Genomic DNA, 7,476 nt, shown 5'->3' with positions numbered 1-7,476 from the left:
CCGCGTTTAGGTTTCGAATATGCATTTAGGTTTCGAAAAAAGCTCATAACTTCTATGTCGCTATAGTGATCGGACTGTCTGTCGGTCTGTCCGTCACACTTTGCGTTTAGGTTTCGAAAAATGCTCATAACTTCTATGTCGCTTCAGATAGCATTTTCATATTTGGCATGCATGTGTATATGGTCAAGGCCTTTCCATATGCACACAAACTTTGACCCCTGTGACCTTGACCTTAAACTTAGGGTCCGTGTTTAGGTTTCGAAATATGCATTTAGGTTTGGGAAAATGCTCATAACTTCTATCAAGCGTATATAGGGGGCATAAGTCATCCTATGGTGACAGCTCTTGTTTAAAACCAAGATTTCTGATACAAGTAGCAACACCTGCAGAGTACTTGTCAGATGTAAAGCAGAAGTCATACCAGCAAAGCTTCCAAGGTGTCTATTAACTCAATGGGGTTCTGAAATGATCTATACTTGGACAAAAAGCATTGTGCACAGATTTTTAATAAGATGCAGCTGTTGATACCTCTGTGTTGATTTTCTTAATTTGGTTCATGCTTGCCACTCATTAATTTCATATCATTTTAACATTTTGAAACAGATTATTATCGTAAACCCTTCGGTTTTTCTCCAAACACAGGTAAGGTAATAAGTGATGGATAATAACATAGCAAAAGTTCTTTTTATGATTTATCATTTTAAGAGCAAATCAATTTAGCGGAATAACAATTGACAATCACGTTGTGATGGTATTAATGAACCGTACACAAATCGTTGAAAAGCATTCTACATGTACTACTGTAAAATTCATAATATGAACAGTTGATAAATATTTATACATTCATACACTTTTATGTACAATATTTATATGCTTTGTAGAGCTAAATGACTATTGAAACATAAAAAAGGAGGGACCTCAATGATGTCCTGTACTGTTGTTACTTAAATTATTTTCTGATCTGGCGTTAACTTTTGTTATTTAACCCTATTCCACTTGGAAGCACAGTGAAAACAGCATAAAACCAGAACAGCATGCTAGTAACTCGCAGTCTGTTCAGGTTTTATACTGTTTGCTGCTCATCAGTATTTAAGGGTTGGAAATGAAGCCTTTAAAACTTAAATTTAGTAATAAAGGTACTTTATTACATTTAACTTTTTAAGGAACTACAAAAGCTTGAAAATACATATTTAAGAAGTAAAGGGTTAATCTCTAGAGAAAAGTGAGACATCAAAATTATAAAAACATATTCTAGGAGCAAGGGTAAGCTTGCGAGAAATTCACAATTGTGATCTTAAATTCATATTTGTTACTATTCTTTAAAGATTGCACTCAATTTCTTTTAAATCTTTCAGTCTCTTGTTTCAGTAAAATTACTTCACCAAAATTGGATGCAGTTACACGTAATTTTCTTTCATCTTCCCAAAGTACGTTCATTCCCTGACCTCTGGTTAATTTTTCAATACTTTGGCATTCAAGTTCATCCATTTGTAGCATATCCATCATTTTCGACATTTTATCCTTCACAGTTTCACTATTCAGATCTACGCTATCACTAAAGTTATATCCAATTTCTATAAACTTTGGTAATTTCACCTCTTCCTTCTCTTCTACAAAGTTCAAAAGCCATCCAGCTGTTGGGTTGCATATTTTCGAGTTTTGAACGGAAACTGTTCTCATTTACAGAAATCGCAAGAAGTTCTTTTCTGGTGTTATTTTCGACTGGCTCTAATTTTGACTCAAAGGTATGTTTCCGAAATGTAAATTCGCTAGACTTTTTAGGCGTTCGCTTTCTTTTCCGGGGATTATTAAATCTGTCCCACACGCATTTTTTTGAGGTTGATCTTAGAGTGCCGTCCTTCTTTTTAGCAGTGAGATCAGAAAGGGCATACATAAATGCACCAATATGGATACATGCTTCTCCGCTCCTGAAAATATATAAACATAATAATTAGACATACTTTCAAACTGCACTTTTTTTTTTGCTCGAGCATCTAAATTTTGATGAAAATTTCCCAGAAACTGGTCCATCCCGAGAATAGCTTGTGACCAGTATATAGATCTATGAAAATGATTGGTATAATGCCGATTCGGGGATCGTAACTACTAGTTCTTCTTGAATGCTCTGAGGGTTTATGAGTACATTCGTACACCTCACAACCCAGAGGGTAAATATAGCTGGGAGTTGGATTATTGCAACTAGGATTGTAACAGAGGCATGTCTCTTGATAAATTATTTATAACCTCGTTTCAATATTGCAAGAACTTATATGAAAAACTGTGTACACTCACCCGGCTGTGCAATTACATTCCGCTGAATGAACCTGTCCAGTGACCTTTGACAGACAGAGCCACACACTGTGATCTGGGTTTTCTTTCACATTTGCACTCGGTAGTGATGGTAATACTTTGCATTTAACAAAACAATGTTCCCATTTGTCACTTATGTCATGGTACAAAATACTGTGTTTATGTCTGTAAACATAATACAATTTTTTGATCTCAATTGTTTTTGTGTGTTCATTTTCAGCACAAAATAATTGTAGATGTCACTATCTATTAATGTAGGAAAGTCCATTAAGTCACTACTCAACGTTTTTAATACATCTGGATGTGGCAGCTTTTCACCGAGTGGCGTAAAAAGTTTTTCTGTTTTCCTTTTTTCATAATTTACTTCCGCATTCCTGTGCAGCTGTCGATCATTTAATCCTAGCTTTTGTACGCCTTTTGTCCTCAAGACAAGTTCATTCTTATTCCCTGACACATAATGATTATGAAATCGTAAATAATCCTTCAATTGTGCAACACTTAATTTGTCAATTTCGATGTCAGACAGATAACGATCGTTTTCTTTCTCATTCGACGCCATTGTTACTGGAAATCAATACTACCCAGCGATTCAATCGCACATTCTCGGCCCTTTCCGTCAAACATCGGATAAGTATTATGATAATCTGCGAGGGGTACCGAATGCCAGCGATTGAGAACCTCCAATTCCGGAGAATACTCAGGGGAGATATGCGACTTTCCGAAAAGGGCTCAGTGGCCTCCCTTATTCTAGAAGATGCCCAAGGGAAGTAACTGCCGTGAGGAGTTTGATCTAAAGTTTGCGAATGGGAGATATAGGCCCGACAATTCGAGTAAAATTACATACGCAAATTTGAATTAAAAAATAGTCATGAGGATGTTAAGCAGCCTTTTATTAAGTGGGTCTTCAACTGTCGGGTCCAAGTGCCCGATAATCGACTTTGGGACCCGACAATCGACTAAAGACCCAACAATACGGCGGTAAAATGGACGTTTGACCCACCATTTTACCCAATCTGAAACTATATATATATATATATATATATATATATATATATATATATATATATATATATATATATATATATATATATATATATATATATATATATATATATATATTAAACGTTTTTCGTAGTGTTTTATAAAATGTGTACATTTTAAGCATAAGTATTGTATATTCATGTTCTTTAATAGACTCCTGTTGATTACAAAGTTCCTAGATTAAGCGCAATCTCTGGCAGTGAACTTTAATTACTGAAATTGTTCTCAATTTGCGATAAACTAAACTTTATTTTCAATCGATCTAGTAATAATGCATTAAGGACACAATTTCCTATATAAATAACACTTTAATTCAATTACATACACCTGTTAAACGGAAGTGTTATGTGCAAATTTTCGTAATTAACATTTATTGACAATGGTATGCTATGTATTCATATTATTGTTTTACATTGCGTTTTCTAGTACATAAATCTGTTTAAAACACAGCACAAACGAAGTTATTGCGAAATACAACTAAAACATGTTAACATGTGTAAATGGATTAAACTCGTTGTATAAAGGGTACAAATTCAATGGGTAATGTGTAAAGAAGTGTATTTGTTTCTAATCGTATGTTCAGATGTTTAATATTAGACTTGTGTTTTTCGTTTCTTTAAACTTAATGAACAATAAACCAAATGTGCGTATGATACCTGCATTTTATGATGAATAAAACATTGGGTATCGATTTTAACATGCTATTATGCGAAAAAATCAAATCAACTACAAACACATTTACATAAGTGAGTGCAGCTCAAGGATACAGAGGTGGAGTTAAAAACACAGCAAAGTGGCCTGCCAAATGTTGTTTGAAGCATTAATAACGTACACAAATCACTTTAAAATTCATGTAGTGAAATATTCTGTTTTGTTAATAGCCTGGCGGCGTAAGTTATTGTTTTATGAACAAACTTGACGAGCATTACAAAATATTTTTGCTAAAATTGGCCTTTTTGTAACAATTTTCGGGAAAAAGTGTGTGCAGAAATGTAAACATGTAGGCCCAAGGACATCTGAGAACTATACATTAGTATACCTTATTTTAACCTTTTTTTGGAAAAAAATATCACTTATTACTGAGATTATTGTGATGTCAAAAAGACAATTTCTTAAAATCAACACTGTCACAATAGCAGACGTATTCTAAAGTAGAAAAGGAATAGATGTACAGATATTTAAACAAAATTTCGTGTTAACTCACATGTATACAGTGTATCTAGATGTATATGGAACCGTTTTAGTATGTCGTTGTCATCAATAATTAATGTCAATATTTTTTAGGAATACAAAATGATACAGTTTGAAACCCAATCGTATAATACTAACGTAGCGCAAAAAAAGAATTATATTAGTTTTTTTAATCCGCATGCAACAAATATATCAGCATATAATAGCTTCAAAACATGGTGAAATACAGTAATACACATAATGTCATGAAGTATTTTGATTAAAGTAATGCATATAACTCATATATACATTACTATGAGTATGAATTTGGCGAATATTTAAAGCCTTTGATATAAACTTGTCTAACTTGACAATTTAACTTTTATTTTTTGGAGTTAATAATTGCGGGAATTTTATCAAGCTAGGTCTGACTCAACCAGACTAAATTCTCAGGTTATGTGCACATTTGCGTACTTTCGTAATCGCTCTTGTTGTCACAGTCTTCTCTTAATAAGATACATGCGTTCTTTACAATAAGAATCCTACTATCATTAATATCTCGTTTACACTATTGTAAGTATGTATTGATAACTCTGTGTTTAAACAAAAATATCTAATTGATTTGTGAGTTATAAGACCACACATAATTAAATCTGTATACTTCCATACGTCACAGGTGGTTAGCGTGTGGCTATGATAATAATTAGTGAAAACATTTTTTGGAATGATAAATAATCATATTATAACGAAAAATCAACTTTTCTATGAAAATTCACTATCGTTTTATATATAACAAGGTATCCAACTCGAAATCATCCGAAAACGGGGTGCATCGTTTTGAACAGCCATTACTAAATAAATTTTGCAGCGATTTTCATTAACCCGGTCTTATTCAACGCAGAAATGAATTTCCTTTCAGGAAATGTATATATCTTGTTATATTTCTACAGATGCTGGGTCAAATTTTAAGAAATAACGCTATACACAATTCGCTTGACCCAGTTGTGATCGATCAGACCGTATTTATGAATGAAATCTCCAATTGTAAAGACACACCTCCGCATTGAACCAATGAAATCACTCGTGTGTTTAAAATGTCAGTTAGTTGAAATGTATGTAAAAAAAGGTTTCAAAATGCGCTGGACAGTTAGTTTTGATGCATAATGCAACGGCAAGCACGGTAAGAATGTTTTTTCATACGTTTTATTGAATTATGGTATCGAGGTTCGTGAACTTTGCAGGGAAAATGCCCTTAACTCCGTAAAGATTTCAGTCATGTATACGGTCTGATCGATCACAACTGGATCACGCGAGTTGTGTATCGTGTTATTTCTTAAAAGTTGACCCAGTATTTGTAAAAATATTGCAAGACATATAGAAAGGAAATTTATTTCTGCGTTGACCAATATCGTGAAAATCGCTGCAAAATTGATGAAGTAATGGCTGTTTAAAACGATGCACCCCGTTTTCGGATGATTTCGAGTTGGATACCTTGTTATAAATATATTTGATAGTGAAATGTTTTTTTTAGAAAAGTTGATTTTTCGTTATAATATGATTATTTATCATTCCAAAAGATGTTTTCACTAATAATTATCATAGCCACACGCTAACCACCTGTGCCATACGTCACCTCATTACGTTTGGTTGCTCCTTGTTAACGGAATACAATTATTATGGTGTTCGGTATGACGATTACCAGACAACATACGTTACAATAATCATTTAAACGATAAATATACATTTGTAGATTTTCCAGCGTTTTGCCTATTACAGCCATATCGTATGCAAGAAGTAGTAGAAGTAAACATATGACTTATATATTTATTCCCGCATAATATTTACTTTGTTTAACCAGTTCAAGATCGCCTAAGAAAAGAGAAAAAAGTATCGGCGATTGTATGTCCCACTGGTTAAGCCGCTACTACTTTTTAAAAATATTCCGAGAATGTGTTGCAATGTCTAACACCACATTTGACTGATTGTTACGGCGTATAATTCGCAACATTTTGCCGTCGTCATTTGAATTCTATAACTTTAATTGTAATTTTAATTTATATAGAATACATTCGAATTTTCATATCAACGAAACAACAATATAATCGTTTATTCATATTTACATATTTAACAATAACAGAATGGAGTATGTAGACTGCATTTGTAGTTGACCTACCTTGTCTAAACCCAATCTTCGCGTCCTAGATAACATTATTGTTTTCACATTGCGTCGATATTCGCTGTTTGAATATACATGTTAACACTTTTGCAAAGTTACGTAATAAGGTAATGCATCTATAATAACTAGGATCGAATATATCACCCTTCTTATGTATAGGGATTATAACCCTTTAGTACAAGCTGACGGGAATATGCCTTTATTTATAAATCATGTTAAATTTTTAGTAATTTAAACTGCAAAAGTAACACAGTTTTATATAAAATATTCGTTTAGAAACTTATCTACACCAAGCGATTCACATTTCATTAAGAGGGAAATAGCTTTAATTACTTCAGTATATGTTATTTGGAAATCAAGGTCGCCTTACACATTTTTGAGATTGTCGAAGTTATGGTTCCATTAACATTCTTCGGAACAAGTAGTATTAGTATGGTTTTTATCTGAAAATATTTGCTGGAAATGCTTCTTAAAATCAATACGCATTATTACCATTATACAATGTTATTTTCTGTTTATTCCGTTTAAGATCTTCGAATTGTTAACAGGATTGTATAATGTATGTCTTACGCTGTTGTTTTCATATTATATAAAAAAATAAACTTGTTTTTTCAATAGCATATTGTCGTATATATGCAAGGCATCTTTATACGACCGCGTCTCTTCTCTACATTCTTGATCTAACCATTTATCGCTATCCAATACAGTGTGGCGTTCAAATTGTGGATTTATAATGCATTTTATATAATAATGGTAAGCCAAATCTCTTACAATATTGA

General features: G+C 32.9%; 1 long non-coding RNA gene across 1 annotated transcript; it reads right to left on the bottom strand.

Annotated features, from left to right (window-relative positions):
• Positions 1-679: 679 nt before the first annotated feature.
• Positions 680-3,339, bottom strand: LOC127833905 (uncharacterized). The gene is made up of 2 exons (XR_008027666.1): positions 2,293-3,339; positions 680-1,928 (listed from the first exon to the last, which is right to left on the bottom strand). It is a non-coding gene; the product is annotated as an uncharacterized LOC127833905 (long non-coding RNA).
• Between the last annotated feature and the right edge of the window lie 4,137 nt (positions 3,340-7,476).

The sequence above is a fragment of the Dreissena polymorpha genome, chromosome 6 (assembly GCF_020536995.1).
Source record: "Dreissena polymorpha isolate Duluth1 chromosome 6, UMN_Dpol_1.0, whole genome shotgun sequence".
In the NCBI taxonomy this organism is placed as follows: Eukaryota; Metazoa; Mollusca; class Bivalvia; order Myida; family Dreissenidae; genus Dreissena; species Dreissena polymorpha.
The sequence above is the reverse complement of the archived record's forward strand: the minus strand, read 5'-3'. Positions and strand labels throughout refer to the sequence as shown.